Here is a 21,622-nt window from a genome sequence, read left to right as displayed (position 1 = left end):
AGTGGATTGAACTGAGTTGCTCTGGGTGGATACACATGTCCTGTATTGGTCAAAATAATAATAATAATAATAATAATAATAATAATAATAATAATAATAATAATAATAATAATAATAATAATAATAATAATAATAATAATAATAATAATAAAATGAGAGCAGGGGGTACGGTGGCTTAGTGGGTAGCACGTTTGCCTCACACCTCCAGGGTCGGGGTTCGATTCCCGCCTCCGCCTTGTGTGTGCGGAGTTTGCATGTTCTCCCCGTGCCTCGGGGGTTTCCTCCGGGTACTCCGGTTTCCTCCCCCGGTCCAAAGACATGCATGGTAGGTTGATCGGCATCTCTGGAAAATTGTCCATAGTGTGTGATTGCGTGAGTGAATGAGAGTGTGTGTGCCCTGCGGTGGGTTGGCACTCCATCCAGGGTGTATCCTGCCTCGATGCCCGATGACGCCTGGGATAGGCACAGGCTCCCCATGACCCGAGAAGTTTGGATAAGCGGTAATGAATGAATGAATGAATGAATGAATGAATGAATGAATGAATGAATGAATGAATGAATGAATGAATGAATGAATGAATGAATGAATGAGAGAGTTTTATTGCTTTCATTCAGTAATGTTCGACTGAAGGGTTGGTTGGCTTCATGTATCTGAGAGGAAGCATGTGTTAGCCTTCACACAGGCCGGATGGTAGCTGTCATATGATAGTGGGAATTGGCAGGTGACCAAATTGGGAAGAAGAGTGGAAAACTGATGTTTTGCTGTATTACATTGCAAATCCTTTTTGTCTTTGAACCATATGCCAAATACATGACTTGCTCAGTACAGTCCAAGCTTTTAAAGCATTGCCCATTACTAATCCACTAGTCTCTTTTCGAAATCTTTGTGTAATGGAGGAGCTCTGAGGAATTTATTGAGTTCCATCTTGCTGGGCTAAAATTCATGTCTGACTCTCAGACTCACTACACAAGTCCAGCATTCCACAGATAAATTCCCAAGCAGAGACACACACACATATCTCACAGGTCTTGTGGAGATCTTCTCTCTGACCCCCATCCTAGCCTCTGCCAGAAGGACATGCCACCTCCATGACGCCGGCACTCAAAACAGTCAGTGAACCAATGAACCAGCTGTCAGATTTTGCACAGCCTCTCACTCAATCTTCTTAGAGACATGCTGTACCTGTCTGCACTGGCAGCATGCCCTCTCAATCTATAGCCTATGTCTGGGGTAGTTTACGGAGCTAAAATAAGCACATTGTGTTTGCTGGAGTGTGTGTGGGTGAACAACAGGAGCTGAAATGATAAACTGTGGAAACACTTTGTAGGACCATGGACAAACTGCAACGGCAAACGCCACATTACATCGGCACTTATAAATACTAAAAGGTGACTACTGCCAGAACTCATAATGCTTTTACTACTGACATGATCATGTGGACTACAGGCAGTAAACAGCACCAAGCATAACTTTCAGTTCTTATCAGAATGCAAGGCTAATCCTGCCTGTTTCCTAGCTATGAAGTGTCTGGCTAAAGCACAGTTTAGCAGTTCAAAGGTTTGTCCTCTGGCTATGATTTGTGTTGTGCTGTAAGTTATGTCATGTGTGCTTTGCATTCCAAGAGGATGAAAAGCTTGATGAAGATCCTAAGCAATTAGGCAATTGGTGACTAAGGTAAAGTCTGAACTTTCTTCTAGCATTTGAACAAGGGGAAGGTACGAAACATGGGTATGATATGACATGTGCCTTATTGTTTTGTCTAAACTAAACATAGTGACTTTAACTCATAGAAATCACTGATCTTCAGGTAAGGGTTCAGAATGGGTGTGAACCCATAACTCAGGAAGACTGGGTGCAAGGAGAGTATACACCCTGGATGGGATTCCAGTGCATTTCTGGGTACTATGTACACACACATTCAAAAACTATTTTTACACTTAGCGTCAATTTAAAGTCACGAATCCAGACGTATATTTGAGAGATGAGAAGAAACGTGAGACTCCAGAAGGGGAGAACATGTGAAACTCTACACAGACATTAACCTTAGATTAGGATTGAACTGGGCAGCACTATGCTAACCAGAAAATAATGAGATGCCAATTTAAAAAGAGTAACACCTGCAATAACAATAACAATTGTGCAGCTTGCTGTTGAAACCAACACAAACAACACCAAGAATAACTGCAATAATAATTTTAGATGCAGACTGAGCTGGGCATTAAGGCAAATCTTTTATGTACTCAGAGCTACTAATTTCACTGCAGAGTGTAAATATGCTGACTTTCACTAAATAGACCACCGTAACAAACTTAAAAAGGGACAGATAACGGAGAAAGAAAAGCACAGAGGCATTTCTATTTAAAAGAAGTTTATCTGATAGATGGTTGCCATGATTACTGAAACAATTACTACCTCGAGTCACGGTCTGAGTAACCGCACCGGTGATAAATTTTAAATCCTTATGCCTCTGCAGAATAAAACTTTTTTTTTAGAGAGAAATGGAAGATAAAACTGCTTTCAGGTTGGTACAGTACAGTAGGCAAATGTGCTCGGAGTTAATTGATACAGAACAGGACAGGTAGTGTCGCAGTTTCTACACTGTGACAAAAAAAGGAAAGGCAAGCAATTAACTGCTGTCTTCACCCTGCCAGAGAAGGAAGAAAGTGCTGTACTCGAACAGAGGACGATTTAAATGATAATGTGTTGGTGGAAAGTTTAATACTCAAGAGGCTGGGCAACCGATGCTCGGATATTGCAGTGCAAAGTATATTTCGAGTTGCTTTATGGTGTGTACTGTACTGTATGTACTGCAGTGTTTTAACTGGAGTTGCTATTTTACATTAATACATTAATACATGAGCAGTGCTGAGGGGGCATGGTGGCTTAGAGGTTAGCACGTTTGCCTCACACCTCCAGGGTTGTGGGTTCGACTCCCACCTCCGCCTTGTGTGTGTGGAGTTTGCATGTTCTCCCGGGCCTCGGGGGTTTCCTCTGGCTACTCCGGTTTCCTCCCCGGGTCCAAAGACATGCATGGTAGGTTGATTGGCATCTCTGGAAAATTGTCCGTAGTATGAGAGTGTGTGTGTGCCCTGTGATGGGTTGGCAATCCGTCGAGGGTGTATCCTGCCTTGCTCCCCGTGACCCGAGAAGTTCGGCTAAGCGGTAGAAAATGAATGAATGAATGAATGAATGACTTTTAATGAATTAATTAATTCCATCATTGTTATCAAGAAGCTAGCCAGCTAACTTAATGAACATGGAATATATAATATTCACTTCCTTAGCATTAGAGATTTAACTAATGTGTTGGTGGCTCTAAAGTAAATACTAGCACAAGCTCCAAAAGATACACCGCAAACCATGGAGCTTCTTTTTGGGTGTTGATTTTAGATTCGTGTGTTGTATAAAACAAGATGGTGCCGACAATTCTATAATCAGCTCTTCCTCCAGCTTAGCCTTAGAGTTCACGCAGTGCCATGTAGATCTTCTATTGGTCACATGTGATATGAATTCGCAGGTCAGTTCACCAGCAATGAAGCAGTGAAATGTAAAAAGTCTTGGCATTTGTGGTTTCCAGCATTCGGATGCGTACAAATGGAAGTCAACAGAACCCAAAGTGTTCTGTGACCTTCAATTTTTCTGTGCTAGCAGGACCTAGCTAACATCACCTTTTAGCTGCTTGTTTTTGATTACAGTCTAGCTGCAGTATGAGTCAATAGTCTAGCTTATCAGTCAGACCATCCAAGATTATAATTTGTTTTTATTTATTGATTTATTTATTTTTAAGCACAAACTGTCATCTGTAAAGATTTCGACTAATTAGATGCTAACAGGTCTCTTACACAGCTGTACCCCTTAAACTAGTTTCACTTACAATATTTAATACTATTGAAGCAGGTTTGTAAAAATGGAAGACTGAAAGAAAAAAGTCACAGGCTTGTAAAGATCCTAGACAAATCCTAAATCCTAAATATTAAATAGTATTTCTTTTTCATCTGTCCATGGCTGAGAGAAAAAGAGCGCATAATTAGGAATGCTGCATTGGAAAGCATAGCATTCATCTTTTCCCATCACACTAACGCTAACCAATCGCAGATGTCTGTTAGTTAATGTATTGTGAGATACAGTGGGTGGCATCCTGTGTCTCTGAGGAGGCATGTATTAGTCCTCCCATGTTGTTAGATCATGAGCGATAGTGGAGAAGTAGCTAGTGGGTGGAGCAGATTATCTAATACATGGAGAATTTTTGGCTACAAAAGTGTCTAGCTACCAGATTTGTTACTTAGTATGACAAAAACAAAGTGTTCTTGGTGACTGCAGCTGGCTTAACTGACATTTCAGCACATTGTATATATGGTTGTGCATGACAAATACAATTTTAATGGAAATGAGAAAGGAAATGCTAGTATCTGAGACACAAACAATGTCAAAACCTTTTTGTGTCCTGAATAAAGATGGCCTTAGGTTTAATCCTGAATTCATGGCAGGCTCTTGGGGTGAAGCCCTTCAACCAGTTGAGGCAGTATGAGCATGCGAATACCTCTGACATTCCTTCGTACACTCAGCAGAAGAACACAGCTGAAGGACATCCGTACCTCTTTTCCCCGCTGAGGTTTATGAAAGGCTTTGATACATGTACGGCTTATGAAATTCTGTAATTGGATTTCCAGACAGCTGTTGACAAAGTCTCCTATGAGCACCTAATCCCCAATCAGCAGTGCAGAGCTTGAGCATGTTCCTAAAGCTGAATAAAAAGCAACCTAAACAAGTTAGAGGTGGCAGTCATTAGAAAATGGCAAGACATAAGCCCATGTTTATCACATTAAGTGAAACATTTCTCATTAAAAAAGCGTGATCCTCAATCAAATGTTGTCCTTCACGACCCCAACAATAGAGCACTGCGTAGACCTCGTGTAACCCGGTAAGCACCTTAGAGTAAACTCTTGGCATAAAGGTACTTCTTTGCTTAGGTATGATAAGATAAGTTAATTCTCAAAGTTTTCAAGAGTGGTGTCTCAAACCTGCTAAGAATAGTGAAAGTGACAGCATTGCATTTTCATAGTTAGTATACAGATAGAAAGTAAATGCGACAATTATATGTGGTGAAAAATGTACTTGGTTAAAGGGGATAAGGTAACAGAATTCATACAGGCTACGGCAGACTACTAGATATTATTTAATAATTATTTTTCTTTATTCGTTGCGTTCATAAAAATTGAAAGTTATTTCCTTCTTTATTTCCTGCATTTAATAGATTACGTATTTTTCTTTGTGCGGTGAAAAAAGGTGGTCTAGACGCTGTCGGCTTCTACTCTGGAACTACATCCAGACGATTTGCACAATCTGAACAGGGAGCAGAGAAAATGGACTTAAGCAGATACACAGATGTAGTAGAAATAGATGCAAATTTTCTTGCATAACTGTTAGAATTTATTCACCACTTCTGTATACAGCCCTTGTGATGAAGGATGACAGAATTCTATAAGTATGTCATTTTTACATACTCACCCGGGTTGTATTTAATTATTGGATATTGACTGCAGTGTCGTAGGCAGTACATGCTGCATAGAAATATGCTTAAGAGAGATATCGTTTTTCATTAAGTATGCTGTAGTGACTAATCTGGAGGCAGCACTCAGTCATAAGTAGGCCTTGATAACTTGGACATGCACATGTATGTCTTGGCAACATCCCCAATCTGGCATGCACAGAAAGCAGCAGGCTTCACTCCAGCATGCAAACTTCTGTATATCACAACAGACTCCCCAGAGCATGAGCTGAAGAGAGCAGAGAGCCTTAGCAGAGCAAGACCTTAAGGGAATATTTAAGGAGGGCATTTTCAAATAGACTATTCTCCTCTGAGTAGCCAAGCCGCAGTCTGAGCGAAGCCATTTTTAAAGGGTGAGCTACGAGCCGTGGGTGGTGTATTTTTCGGCTGGGTTCAGCACTATGTAGAATGAAACAATGGCGAGCTCAGAAATAACACCACTCAGTCTTCCCCCGCTCTCTCAAGCTCTCACCCTCCCTCACTCATTCTGCATTCGGAGAGCCGGATCGCTCACCGCACCCACGTACCCATCCATTGCACCCTCCTCCACAGCACCTCAGCTAACCTATTTGTGAGTGGATGGGTTTCAGCTGGCCTAAATGAAAAGCTTGTGAGCTTTCTGTGAATTGCTACTGTCTGTGTTGAAGGAAGGTTATATTGCGACATCTTTATTACCTTTTGAAAAGATTGCATTTCCATGAGTAATATGCGTATTCTATAGTAACGATACGTCCAGATTCTGATACGCTCTTCGGATGATATTTTAAGATAGCTGATGGTACATAGAGGCATTCACGCAGCTCCGATCAAATTATATACTATAATTCATAACTGATAGAGAAAGATAAATCTGATCAGAAAAACAAAGTGCATTATTTGATTATAGGTGTGAAATATGGGCTGTTTCTGAGATTTTCTGCTCACAACAACCAAATAGGGTATGGGTGGTGGAGTGTGGGTGCTCTAACCCTGAAGCCAGTTTTTTTTTTTTAAAGAACACACTCCTCCTCACAGCTTCTCTTTCTCACACACACACATTCTCACATGCACTCTCTCTCTCTTTTTTAAAAGCACAAGAAATCCACTTTCCTATTTCATCTTCCAGGAGCCCTCACTGAGAATATATAACGTGGGAGGAGAGTGGGGGAGTGCTAGCCTACTTTATCACAGACTCAGGCATGCCAGCTCTTCATCACGATGCCTGTATATCTGAAGGCAGCTTGGCATTTCTTAGGTCTCATACTGCTGTTGGACTGGAGATACTACTTCTGGGAATGGTCCATGGAGCCAAAACCACAAATGAATCTGTGACAGTTGTGAAGCTAGATGATTGTTGGTAGGCCTCTGGTCAGAGCCAAGGGGGGCTGTAACTGTCTTATTTGGCCACTGCCATGCATGATCATCTGCCAAAGCTGCATGTGTGTAAATGCCTCAATGCAGATTACTCAACATAGAGCCTGTTAGGTCTGCTGTGGCAACTTGAGCTCATTAAAAAATCATAAGAAATCCAATGAGCAAGACAGATTTTGTCATAATGAAGTCATACGGAAAGTTATACCCACAAAACCCAAGCAGATTGAGTTGGGATGAACTTGCAATAGCCAGGCAGTGGAACGATACCAGTGGGCAAAGGTACAGTAGAGAGAGGGTATCAGCAAAGACAGAGAGAGGGTGGGGGGGAGCAATAAGAGAGAGAGAGAGAGAGAGAGAGAGAGAGAGAGAGAGAGAGAGAGAGAGAGAGAGAGAGAGAGAGAGAGAGAGAAAACTGTGGGGTAAAATAGGAGTAGATCATGTGAGTAAAGAAAAACCTTGGTCATGTAAGTAAAGGAGACAAAAGGTCCCCAAGGGATGCTTTCTGCTTAATCCACTTGTGGCTACCACATGCAATAAAAAGGTGCAAGCATGTCTGCGCCTAAACCATAAATGTTTAAATCTATTTGGAACATTAGGTTTTTATACAGACTTTAGAGAAATATCATTTCAGTCTGAAGCTCAGAAGTCAGTGCCAGGGCACAAAGACAAGCCATTAAGCTGCAAAAAGCCCCAGATTCTTACATAAGCAGAACATTTCCAGTAGATCCCTCTTGTTATTTTATTTACTGGATGTTATATTTTTATATTAAACATCCAAAATTCAAGCAGCACAAATCAGACATACCGAAGGCGTCAAGCTAGACTGTCTGGCTATTCCTTTTTATTTTGTATTTTTTTTTGCAAGTTGCTTAACAATTCACCATAGCAGAGTGACGAGAAAGAACAATAGAAGCGAGAAAGCCACCTGATGAGAACATTTTAAAATATTTTGAGACACGTGAGCTGTCACGTGTCTAACACCCACTTGGACCTCCCCAAAGAATCCGCCCACAGCTGTCTATGCCTGTGTGTGAGCTGTCACAGACGACTGCTCAAAGCACTTCCAAAGGAACTGCATGAAAACACACATGAGAGAGCGAACAGCGTGCTACCTGTACAAGCGTTCATAACCACATGGTCAGTGACAGCCGTGTGCAAAAATATGCAACGTTCACGGAAGTCTGGACCAGCTAGACATCCTTCACAAATTCATTCATTTGATGGTGTGGAGAAAATCAATTTGATGATGAGAGAAACAAAAGGCAGAGCTGATATATAGACTATACAAAACAAGCCAGTCAATAATAAGCAGCGAGACTGAAATTGCTGAATTTCAATGTGAGCTCATAAAAAATTTAGTTTCCTTGTGTATCATGTTTACATGGTGGGTTTGGTCAGTTGTTCTGTTCTCTGAAACTCAGTCAGTGATCAATAGCAAATAACTTTATCTACTTCGACAATACAACGTTAAGACATTGTGCCATACCACCTCCGATTATTTCGGCTTGCAGCATCGTGTTTACTTTCGTTTTAAACTGCTTTAATCATTAACAGTTTTTTTTTTTTTTCACTTTGCAGTTTGGTTAGAAGAGCAAACAGGCAGGCTTTTTTTCTTTCTCACTCAAACACTTATGAAGCTCGGGTGGACAAATCAGTAGACGACTGTTACAACTGTTAATTATTTATGCTTTTCCCCATCCCCGTTCGTACTTAGGAGACCGTAAAACTGTCCTCAACATGAGGACACAACACCACAACTCATAGCTAAAATGTATACCAACATCTTGTACATGTTCAGTTCAATTCAATCCAGTATTATTTGTTCCGCACTTTTAACACTGGACATTGTCACAAAGCAGCTTTACGATGATATAAATATTCAGGATATACATTTTTAATGTTTCCCTGATGTCCAAGCCAGGAGTGACCACGGCCAGGAAAAACTCCCTGAGACTATATGAGGAAGAAACCTTGAAAGAATCCAGATTAGAAATCATTCCCTTCTATTCCCTTCAAAAAGTGTAGCTGTGTAATATGGAAATTCATTTTAATTTTAAAATGAAGTCTATTTAATATAAAGACCAAAGCCCTTTTCAGGGTAACTAAGTGGTACCATCCACAGCAATTTCATCTGTCTTCAGAATGTACATACAGTATGTGAGCCATTTTCATCAGCAGTGAGCGACCTACCTGTACAAAAGTGATAAGAACTCCAACCAGAACACTCTTAAAAATGTTCCCTAAAGTTCTTTATAGAACCCTGGGGCAATAAACATTTTAATAAATTTAGCCATGAACCATTCTATAAAAACTAAATCTATAATTTAAAGAATGCATAAGGCAATGACAATCAGTGCCATTCCTCTCTATTGGTGCAAAATATTGAAATAATTAAAAATGAAATGAAGCTATGAATGCTAAAAATTAAATACACCGAGGAGCTTTAATGTTATCAATACTATATACAATTTTACATAACATAATATTGTTTTTATTTAGATACATTTCTACTATGTTTGTATTTTTGTATTTTCTTGTTTAAATACTACTACTACTACTACTACTACTACTACTACTACTAATTATTATTATTATTATTATTATTATTATTATTATTATTATTATTATTAATTTATTATTTTTTTTCATGCATGCATGCATTCATTCATTCATTCATTCATTTTCTACCGCTTATCCAAATTTCTCGGGTCACGGGGAGCCGGTGCCTATCTCAGGCGTCATTGGGCATCGAGGCAGGATACACCCTGGACGGAGTGCCAACCCATCGTAGGGCACACACACACTCTCATTCACTCACACACTCACACACTACGGACAGTTTTCCAGAGATGCCAATCAACCTACCATGCATGTCTTTGGACCGGGGGAGGAAACCGGAGTACCCGGAGGAAACCCCCGAGGCACGGGGAGAACATGCAAACTCCACACACACAAGGCGGAGGCGGGAATCGAACCCCCAACCCTGGAGGTGTGTGACAAACATGCTAACCACTAAGCCACCGTGCCCCGCTATTATTATTATTATTATTATTATTATTATTATTATTATTATTATTATTATTATTATTATTATTATTATTATTATTATTATAAACAGATAAAGATGAATCCCATTACTTTTAAGAGGGCAGGGCATCATTATGGATCAGACAGGTGCAAAGAACAGAAGAGGTCAGGATAGTTGGTACTAGGAGCAGCATGTGTAGCATGTGTTGTTGAGGATTTATGTGCTACATTAGAAACTTGTTTAAAGATTTTACAACATACTCATTTGTTTTCCTTCTGTATTAATGTCATTAACTAACAAAATAGCTCACTATAGATCATGTTAAGTAACATTTTAGTCTCATCAGTTTCTGGGCAGCAGATACATTGGACTGAGGAGCATATTGGAGCTGTTACCTGCTCATTGGGCTAGATAATGAATTTGTCAACCCCTGTACACACACATGAAAATTGCAGAACTGTTCCTTATTGCGAGGCTTTTAACCATATTAAGTTTTTATGAAAAAGAAATGATTAGCATTTAGCTTGCTTATTCATGCAATTATCCAAACAGACAATCGCTTAACAGCAAAACCATGCATAAAATCCTGGAGACAAAGGTCAAGAGTTTTAGTTCATGTTTACATCAATCATTAAAATGGAGAAGAAAAAGCGATTTCAGTGATAACAACCGTGGCATGGCTGCTGGTGTGATACGGCTCATCGCCTGGATTGTCATACACAACAGTGTCTAGAGTTTACATGGACTGGTGTCCAAAAATAATACCCCTAGTGAGAGGCAGTTGCACAGGCTGAAAGACTTTGTTGCTGAGAGATATCAAAGAAGAATGACCAGACAGATTTGAGCTGACAGGAAGTCTACAGTAACTCAAAAAACAACCCCATACAGCCACAAAAGCATCTCATAAACACTTGATATGGATGGGCTACAACAACAGAAGACCGGGAGTTAAAGTTTGGAAAAAACTATCAATCAAATACACAGCTTTTAATCAGCATTCAGGCTTTGCAACTTTAATCATAGGGAAGATTTTTTTATTTTTTTTCGTTTTCAAGCAATATCTGGGGATACACCTTTGTGTTGTTCTCATAATAAATCATACAGTGTGTACAAGAATCTATACAAGGACTAGGAGTCTATTTCAGATGAGGTGTTAATAGCATGACACTTTGACTCTTTTGTAGGCTTTTGTGGTGGTTTATATAACAACAACAGCACTCCTCAGAAAGCTTGACCATGAACAATGGAGTGGTCCCTTTGTAGCAGAAAAGGTTACTGAAAACAATACCAGACTGTTAAACGCACCACGAGACACTGCTCTGACCTTGCAAAGGACAATGAAGGCAGTAGACAGAGCCAAATAACATGCTTGTGGGATCGTAGCGAAGATAAAACACAGTGTGTTCCAGAAAATGCTTGAATCAGGATGTATACTACAATTGGGAGTGGAAAGATCACAGCTTGTATGTCTCTGGGTTGATTGAGACCAAGAAAATTGTAAAGTCTTGGCTGATACGACATAGAAGGGGAAAAGAAAAGGAAAAAGAAGTGGTAGAGGACCTCTTAAAATGAATAGCCTTTACACATATCCTTCTTCTCCAAACAGTTTTTTTTTTCTCGCATAAATAAAAGCAAGCAGATTACCTCTTCCCAAGGTGCTCTTCTTTACTGATGAATAGACGTCAATAATGAGTCACTTTCATTTGTTCGATAGCACACACCCGTGCGTACACCACTCCATCGGAAATAAAGCAGCTGCAGCTTTGAACTGAAAAGCGTGTTGCCAGGCTAAATGAGTTGATATGGGTTTGCAGAGGTGCTTGGGTGAGTTCTTTTCATGTTCAGGGATTATTTGTCTCTTCATATCATCATACTGATAGCATCTTCAATAAGAGCAAAGACTCCAGCCGTTTTATGACTCAGTGACGGTCGCCTGTGATTTAAAGGGAACATGCTAGAAAACATTGTTTTGGGGAAAAAAAGGAAACCAAGAGCAAATATGCATCATTAAATGGCTGTCAAAGCATTCTGTCCTGTCTCAAAATGCCCAGTGCCTGTCAGCTTAGTTAGATGAGGAGGAAAAGGCTGTTCTTTAAAACACTGCAGTGGAGACAGTTCTGAAAGCTGTAGTTTTATCAAACATCATCTGTAAGATTGTCATTGCAAAGAAAATGGGGCCTTTGACAGCAGACTGTCTTCTCATTTCTTTAAGAAACTTATTTGAAATTGAATTTGCTAATTAATTTTTATATCAGATACTGAAGAAGTGAATTGTTTGTTCTTTTCTGTCTGTTTTATTTCTCAGCACAGTTCAGTACAATTATGGATTATGGGCCTGGATTATAAAAAGTCTAATGAGGAGAAGCAACAGAACATATTTTCTCTGAAAAAAAAAGCAAACTTAACAAAGGACTGGGTAGAAATGATGGCATACAATACAGTACTGTAGCCTTTAATTCAGAGATGAGAGTCGAGAAATTAAGTGCTGTATGATAAGGGAGAGCTGGTTGGTGGGCGGGAATTGGGCAAACTTAGCCTGTTTTAGAAACAAATGTACAATTAATGTTAATTTGAACAAATCGACAATTTTAAACAGCTATTATTTAGTATATTACAAGTGGCAGATTTGGCATTCTTAGCTCTTACTGTCTGACCACTGTTTCATATGCTCTCATCACCGCCCTCTGAGTTTTCTAAAGGTTCTCCGATTTTCTCCCAACTCCCAAAATGTGTCAGGAAATGGACTGTCTAAAATAAATTACCCCTAGCAAACACCAGTCCATCCCCGAACAATGCATTCACAATCACATAATCATTCACAATTGGGGCAATTTAGTGTAGAAAATCCATCCATCTGCATGTTTTTTTCATGATTCTCCTCTTTCATAAAGAAAATCCATCCATCTGCATGACGGTGACCAGAGAACCCTAAGGAAACCTACACAAACCTGTGAAAGCCAGGTTTAGGATTGAACCAGAGACCCTGGAGGACAACCTGTTGCACCACTGGAACAGAATATTCCTTTTATTACACACCGTATTATATGAATTTACTTTATCAGCAGCAAGATGATTATAATTTTATTCCTCTTTCTGATGCTGCTGTTTGATCATTTAATCCTTCAGCTTTTGTAGTAGTTTTCAGGTTTTTGGTAATTTTTTTGTATGAATAGACAGGGGCTGAATTATACATCCTGTTGTTGCTTCCTCATGTATTTTCTTCCAGGTTCTTTCAAAGTGTCACATTGCTCCTCACGTTTATGTGTAAGCCTATTACCTCTACCCTTGAATGCTCTTGCCTTGGAAAAACATGTGCATATTAAATGTACTTGTGTCTGTACCATTCAAACCCCTCCTTCATGGCCACCACTTAGACAAGGTGAGCTAGAGGTCCTTTCCCTCATTTTCTCACAGCTCTGATTTAATCACAAATATGTATGACTTCATAAAGCCACCACACAAACAGATTACAGCTGATTACTATTAAATCCTAACAAGGTAGAACGCTTAGTAATACTTACCAATAACCTTTTTTATTTGGGGTAATGAGATGTGACAGTTTTATATCAGCGAGTTAGGAACTAATATTGCATTTTATTTTTCACTGTATATCGTTTCAAGAGAAATGAAATAATTAGAGATTTACAGACACCCTCTGTGGACGCCTGTAGAGCCCTCAAAGGAATTTACACCAGCGGTTAAATGAAAACTCAATTGATTTAACATGATGCATGCAAACATTTTCTTAGCCTAGACTAAATGATTGCTTTGGTCTTAATAAACTCTCCATTGTCATAAACGTATGCTTTTTAGCACTGCTCAGAGATACAGAGGGAGCTTAGGTTTAAATGATTAGTATTTGGTCATTTGACTTTCTGCTATCATATTTTTTTAGTCCCCTGTAACTGTCACTGCAGTAAAATCGGCTTGCCCTCGTTTTTAGGGTGGCATTGCCTGCTTCCTGGTTGCTAGCACAAATGTAATATTAGTACAACTGTTGGGGAAAGTATAAAATCAAAGGTTTCTCTTGATTTCAGATGGCAATACAAGTCAAAGTATATTTCCTGCATTTTGGCGCAACACTTAAATTACTCTGACTGGAGAGAGGGAAAATGCAAAAAAAAAAAAAAAAAAGAGTAAATACATATAAAATACCCTTCAAACTGTGTTTCAACACAACCCATGCATCAAGGCCACATACTGTAGGAGTAGCAGCAGGAGTGTTACATCAGTGTGGTAGTGCGTGTGTGTGTGTGTGTGTGTGTGTGTGTGTGTGTGTGTGTGTGTGTGTGTGTGTGTGTGTGTGTGGGCAGAGGAAGGGGAAGGAATGGAAAAGGGGGGTGGTGGTAATATTGTAGTGTTTTCTGTTCATCCTCTCTGCATCTGCAGCCTTGGAGCAGCTGAGCCATGGCATGACCCAGTAAACACACATGTTTGCCCTGAAGACATTTCTGTTTCCTCTCGCTGTCTGTGTGAGAACCATTAAGCTACCAAAATCAAAACACTTCCATTTCTTTTAACAGAAAGCAAATCAATAAAATCAATGTGCTCTGATTACTTCTGTTATACCTTTCATCCTTCTGGTACTAACCTCAAGGCCTGATATTTCATTGCATAATGAGGAATGTGACTAAGCCAAAATGTATAAGTGGCCTGATATTCTGGCTTTGAGTCAAGTCATGCACAAAATATTAATGCAGCTGTCTATCACAGTAAAAAGTTCAATCGTACATTATGTACTTGAGCTTGTTTTTATTTAAATATTTTTTAGTAAACAGCTCTCAGGCCACTAAACCCTACATTTACTTGTCTCTCAGGTGGTACCTTTAAGGGAACATCTTCTCTACCTTTATTTTACATCTTCTACCTAGAAATGTGTTTTGTGTAATAAAGGTGTAGCACGATGACTTTATTTCACTTTATTTACTTTCCTTTCCCATGCAGCAACATGGCTGTAGCCAACAAACAGTTTTCCACCTTTCTCTTGTCAAGTTATCTATTAGTTTCATAAGAATCTTTTAGAACATATGCCATTTCCTACAGATACAACTGTATCTGTGCTCTAGCATAAATTTCCATATCTATAAAGTAGACATGGCAAAAAAACAGATTTAAAAAAAAAAAATTCTTGTGTTCTCCAGGAAACACTGAAAAGTGTGTTCTGAACTCAAATCAACATTTCTGGTGCACCGATTAGAATAATCTGCCATATTTTCTTGGTTCTGTATTGCAAAATATATACAAACTGTGATGACCTGACAGTAACTACGGATGAATGACGGTATGATTGTGGTCTTTCTATGCTCTATAAGTTTATGATACTAGTGATACTAGTCCACAACTTACTTCCATACAATTTAAATCGAAAAAAGTATCATGATCATTTATGTACTTTAAACAATTTTAAAGCTTCGCTGTTCACAATTCTAGATGAAACAGCAAAAATGATCTTGAGATACTCTTGAGGGTTCCATCACAGTGACAAAAATGTCACTATTTTATCTATCTATCTATCTATCTATCTATCTATCTATCTATCTATCTATCTATCTATCTATCTATCTATCTATCTATCTATCTATCTATCTATCTATCTATTTATTTTTGGAGTTTCTATCCTATACCTTTATAACCTGTTTTTCATGTAATAATTAATAAAATAATAAATAAATACATAAATACATAAATAATACAATACATTCATACTTATCATACATTCCAGACTTACAATTTTAAATGAAATGGTTAAATGAAATGGTATGAAAAGATATAAAAGAATGTATGAATGAATTCAAACAAAGTCCACCATTTGTTTGAAATCATTTAAATTTCTTTTGAGGTCTAGTTTCGACATTTAGGATTACTGTGCTATCTTGGCACTGTTTCTCATGAGGTAAATGACACGTAATCCAATGAAATCATTTTCAATTGTTTAAACATTTTCAGGTTTCTTATACAGTATGATGCATTGTGAGTTGCATTGCAATATTCAGTGGCAGTGCTTTGCTTTTCACCATACATCACTTCAGAAATTCATGAAAAAAAGAAATCCTCTTATTATCCTTGCCCTTTCTTCGACCGAGATTCATTTCAGCCTTTCAAACATCTTCCTTCTTCCCCAAGGCTTGAGATATAGAGTGGAGGTGGACAAAATGTTCTAACTTCAGTGAGAAACGAAGGGTTAGACTAAGATGCATTTCCAAAACACATCCCACAGGTAAATGAATCACAACCGCCACAAAGGCTTCAGTAAACACTCAGTCTATGAACAAGATAAACATATTCCCTCTGGGCTATGAAACAGTGGAGCACATTAAAAACTACACTATACATATACTGAAACTACATTAAGTAAGCTGTGGGCAGAACTATGTCTTTACTTCTCTCTCTAATCTCATCAACTTGCAATTGAAACCACTATTTTGTTATTTGTAGAACAGTAACATGAACCAGATTTACAGTCTATGTCTAGCGTCAGAAGTGGACAACTGGGTGAGGTTAAAAGCTGACAAAATCTTTCCTCGTCAGTACTTTCCTACAGTGATAAGGCTTGTTCGTTAATGAAGAGAGCAAGGCTCAGTCAAGGCAACAGAATTTACATCGTGCAGGAGCTTACATGCGAGCAGATTTAGCAGATGGCAAAATAATTAAAGGAAAATGCTAGGCTTTCTATCAGCCATACAAGATTTTGTGGAACGGTTTTAATGCATTATCACTTTATTCTTTTTTCTCTCTTGTGCACGCTCTTGTCAAAAATATACATTTTATAACATTAACCCCCACATCAACCCCCACAAAAAAAAAGACAAAAAAATCCAAACCTTTTGCTAAGTGGTTCTTAACATTATAGCTAATTTCAAAAACACACATAAAAGTTTCTTGGCCAGAAATGTTTGATTTACTGCAGATTTTTTCAAAACCTGAGATGCAAATTTTTTGCAGATAACTACTTTTTTTTTTTTTTTCCAGATTCCATTTTTTTTTGTAGGTTACAAAAATCAATGAAACTGCAATCACAGTATTCTTCTTTTCAACTAGTACTAGGTAATTTGTGATTATTTTGAAAAATTGCAGTTTGCTTTATTGCATGTTAATTTCTGCAGTCACAAAATTTGACACATCCTTGATGAACTGATTTATGTAATAGTATCTTAATAGTAGAAGATACAAATGTGACTTCCCTTCAATCTAAGTATAATGTTTGCCTTTCAATGAACCAGAGTGTGGAAGATTATCCAGAATACTGAATTAGGAGAGCCTGGAAACCCTATTGTAAATCATAAAGGGGATAATCTAATGTTACAGAAGCAAGGCTGGTTTATCCTTAAAATGGATACAAATATCACTTTAGCAGATTATAAAAATTGTTATATTATACTTTCATACCTTTGGCCTGTAAAGATTTGATAATGAGATGTTTATATGAAACTGATATTAGTTTGTGTAATGTAATATCACTAGCTGTTGATGTTCAGTTGGATTTGTAGTTGGGTTTGGATTCCAGCCTGAAGGGGCAATGCCCTGAATATGAACACTACCACTACTAGATATTCTGAAAAAACACAGAGGCAGAAATGCCAGCACTGTTAGCTCGAGCTGTGAATTCAAAGGTTATACAGTCTCAGCTATCATCAAGTTCTTGAATGATCTCATTTACAGATGTGCCAACTTTTTTTTGCAAACTTAAGAGTCTTTTTTTGATGCTGTGAAATTATAATTTTGTTTGTACCTTCCCTGATGACTAAGGATGGATGATTGAACATCTCTAAGTGTCAATCTTTTAGTTCACTTGTATAACTTCAGCACATAAATCATATAATGAACCAACCAGAAGTCGTTAGAGCTGTATCGTGTCCTCCTATTGTCTGGAAACCACTTCAAAGTCTATAACTATATACTATATACATACCAAAAATCATATACATGTCTGTACTCATTCTGTAAGTTAGATACAGTTAACTTCCTATTGAGAAAAAAAAAAAATCAAATTTTAAGTTTTAAATGTATTAAAGTTAATAGAACATTTTTCAGTATGCTTTATCAGCAGTGTTGCATGTTTCAGTATTTACTCTCATGAGGAATTGCTTTAGAAGCCTTTTATTTATATACATTTCAGCATAGTGAACTCTGGACTGGAGCGCAATGACAGTCATGATACAGCAGTGGAGCAGTGAGGGTTAAGGGCCTTCATTAAGAGCCCAACCCAGAGCTTTAACCACTTAAGCCACCACTACCCCCATAGAGCTTAGGGCATGAAAGTAAAAATCTCCCACATTTTTTTTGTTGTGTCCATGGGATCCTATTCTTAAATGCACTCCTCTTGTGTCAACCACATACCCTGTGAAGCTTTCGGACAAGCATTCAAAAAGATTTTTTCCTTTTCATAGTATGTAAAGGCAACTACGCATTTTTTGCTAGATTTCAGAGTGCTACATACAGTATGTTTTATTTTTTTATTTATTTTTTGCTTCCAGGCAAATCGGTCATCCTTTACATCCAATTCGATTCAGTAACATGGTGTAAATCAGTCTAAATAAATGTGTTGAGTAGGCATATTCATGCTCACAGTGGAATAAGAGAATCCTCTGCAACCTAACCGAAATATCAGCCGATTGTTTCTAACTCTCCAGTTTTTTGCACATTCAGCAGGCTTCCTTTATGAACAATCTCTGGTTATAAGCCTATATAAAGGTCCAGGCAAGGCAGTTAAAAGAATCTTTGTTGTGCGCATTTGTTCCGTTTGTTCTCTGTGTAAAAACAGCAGTCTGCAGAAACGGCTGCAGCCAAATAACCATCTGCTGGCTGGGTGTTTAAGAACTGGAGAAGCCAATAAAAAAAGGGGGAAGGCACATGTAAAATCTTGGCAGAAGAGATACACGCCATTAACTTAATGACAGAATGAAGGATGGGCGACTTTGTGCAGACGGAGCGGTGAGATTAAAGAGCCTAGGACTGCAAGTTTGCTTTTAACAGAATAATAAATAGCAAAAAAAAAAAAGAAGAGGTAAAAAATAAAAAAGTTCAGGTAGAAGGAAGATGGAAGAGCATGGAAGGACACTTGTGTCTCTTAATTCACTTGTGGCTATTGAAAATGTAAAATGTAACGCCGTCCTCATGTCCTTTTCATGTTGGTTCTGCAGCTTTGAGCTACTGTATTAAATGTACCTGCAACTTCATGCCTTGAAATACATAATGGACCAAACCGAAGTGATTAAACTTGTTTTCTCTCATCCTCATGTCTAGCGCCTACTTCAAAGTAGCAAAGTCTTTAGGTTTTACAGAAATAAAACCTTTCAAATGCAGAAATCCTGCCTGTAGGGTCTATATAAATAAGCTGTTTGGCTGCCGGTCACTAATTCAATTAATTGTTTGCCTTAAAAAATGACTTAAACTTTCTGTTTCTGTTTCCTGTGAAAAGTGATATGACTTTCTAAATTGAGTAAGTTGCACAAAAGTAATTCGGGAACTTAATTTCTTGACTTAAAGTGGCCAAAGAATGCAATATTCATCAGTATGATGAATAATAGAGTGGATTTTGGGTTGTGTAAATACAGCAATAAAAGATGAACTGTGATTGAGTTTAAATGTGAAAGTGAGCAAACGTGTAGAGTAAAAGGCAAGTGAAAGTTGCTCTAAGTATTATTGATTCATTCCTCGTATATGACATTTGAAAAACAGAACACAACAAAACAAACTATTCCTCTAACAAACAGTGAGTTTTTTGATGTTCAAAACTCTTTGCATTATTATAATTTGACAGAAATCAATGTAACATCTTTACAGTATGTATGACTGCTAATTAGAACAACCTAGCAGGCAAAAAAACAAACAAAAACAGTGTATGCCACTAAATGGGACGGCTCAGAGATTATTAAAGGATAAAATATCTATATTTTACTCTGCAGTTTTACAAAATGTTTTGTTTCACGAGTAAGATGACCAGCTTAATGAAAATGAAATGAATTGTTATAAAGGTCTAGTCCAGGTCAAATGCTGCACAGCATAATGATCCTTTTAAACTCTAACGAAAGATATTTATTGATAAATTGACTTTTCTAGAATTTAGCTATACGGCATCACTATACAGACTCCGAGCTAAAAACGGTGGTCAAACCTTTGTTACTGATAGTAAAGAAAAACATCTGGGATGTCATTAGAAATGAACTAACTTGTCCCAAATAGGAACACAAAATATTGTATCGTTTTAACAAAGCAAAGATGACTCAAACATGTAGAAAGATTTTTAAATGGCGGTGCATAGAACGGCAACCCTGTGCATTGTCTATTGACACCAAAACGTAAAATGATGTTTTTTATTTATGTGTAACATTTTGCATATAGTATTTTTAAATTAAATTTCCCTACTCAGATCCAGACCAACGGTAGAAAATGAATGAACGAATGAAGATCCAGACCATTTTATCTGATCTCATGCTACCGTACTGTAACACGTATCAGTATGTTAGTGTGAGGCATCAGGGATGGACATAAGCGCAGGTATACAAAGATTTATTTAAAAAGCTTGCCAATAGTCACATAAAATAATAACAAAAGCCAGAGTCATCTGAAAAGCAAATAGCATAAGGCACAAGAGAAACTAAAAACAATGAAAGAAGGAACTAGATCACAATCAGGGTAAAAGAATAATAAAACACAAAAGCTGGGTGGCAACTGGCAGCAAGCTATAAAGCGTACAATATGTAGTGAGATGGATCTTATGGAAGTGGTTAATTACTGTGACTGTGTGACTAAGATGATGATGACTGTTACAGAGATCGTGTGTGTTTGGTATTGTAGTTTGCTCTGGGTTCTAGGAGTTGCAGTATGATGCAGATTCTGGTGTTGACATTTAGTCTAACTGAGCCACTGATCACTGAAATTTAAGTGGAATTTTTATTTTTACCAAGCAAAAATACCAAAATTCCACCTTCTTATGTTCTATTAGCTCACACGACAGAGGCTGTGAATTAAAATCACTGCAAAGCGAAAATAACAGAAGCAGAAATACGGCTTCTATGTTCCACATGTCTTTTTCTTATTCCGAATCATATTCATGATTCATGATTCAGTCTTTAATATCACCATAACAAAGAGACCAAAATAATAACCATAGATGTTGTCAGGTGTGGGATTGTAGTATCATTACCTGGAATTCTCTGTTTGATACCAGATACGCCAATGATACGGTTATTGCTTTAGAATGTGAAATAGTGGATATGATGGATAACGTGATATAAAGTAATGATCACATTGACCACATAGCCTAGGACTGTACTGATCCAACAGCGTAAATATCAGCGTGGGCAACGGTACACATTGATATACAGGTACAACAGCCGCACTGTTTTAAAATGACGGCTGCTATACGAAGGCACAGAGAACGTGAGACTCAATCAGCTTCACATAGAAAAGCAGCCAGTTACGCTTGAATAGAAGTTTGCTTTTTAAGTTGGAGAACCACCTCTGTTCCAATATCAAAGTTTCTATGACTAAGTGAGATTAATATAAAATATAAGCTTACAGCAAATTTCTAGCTAAAGGGGATCTAGCGTAGCTTTGCAGAGTAATTTGATATCTAGTGATTCGGTATATTGATTTAATTTGGGAGCAAGCAATTTTACATGCAGTGGAAGGACCATTTTGTGCATGGTCCAATCTAGTAGATGGATCTTTATGCATTGAATTCACATGT

The 21,622-nt window shown here is 38.0% G+C and overlaps 1 protein-coding gene across 5 annotated transcripts in view; it reads right to left on the bottom strand.

The window, feature by feature from the left end:
* The window catches only part of gria3b (glutamate receptor, ionotropic, AMPA 3b), a 122,477-nt gene that overhangs the window by 89,323 nt on the left and 11,532 nt on the right, over window positions 1–21,622 (bottom strand). The gene's annotated exons all lie outside the window — the stretch shown is intronic.

This window comes from Tachysurus fulvidraco, chromosome 17 (genome assembly GCF_022655615.1).
Source record: "Tachysurus fulvidraco isolate hzauxx_2018 chromosome 17, HZAU_PFXX_2.0, whole genome shotgun sequence".
Taxonomy (NCBI): domain Eukaryota; kingdom Metazoa; phylum Chordata; class Actinopteri; order Siluriformes; family Bagridae; genus Tachysurus; species Tachysurus fulvidraco.
The sequence above is the reverse complement of the archived record's forward strand: the minus strand, read 5'-3'. Positions and strand labels throughout refer to the sequence as shown.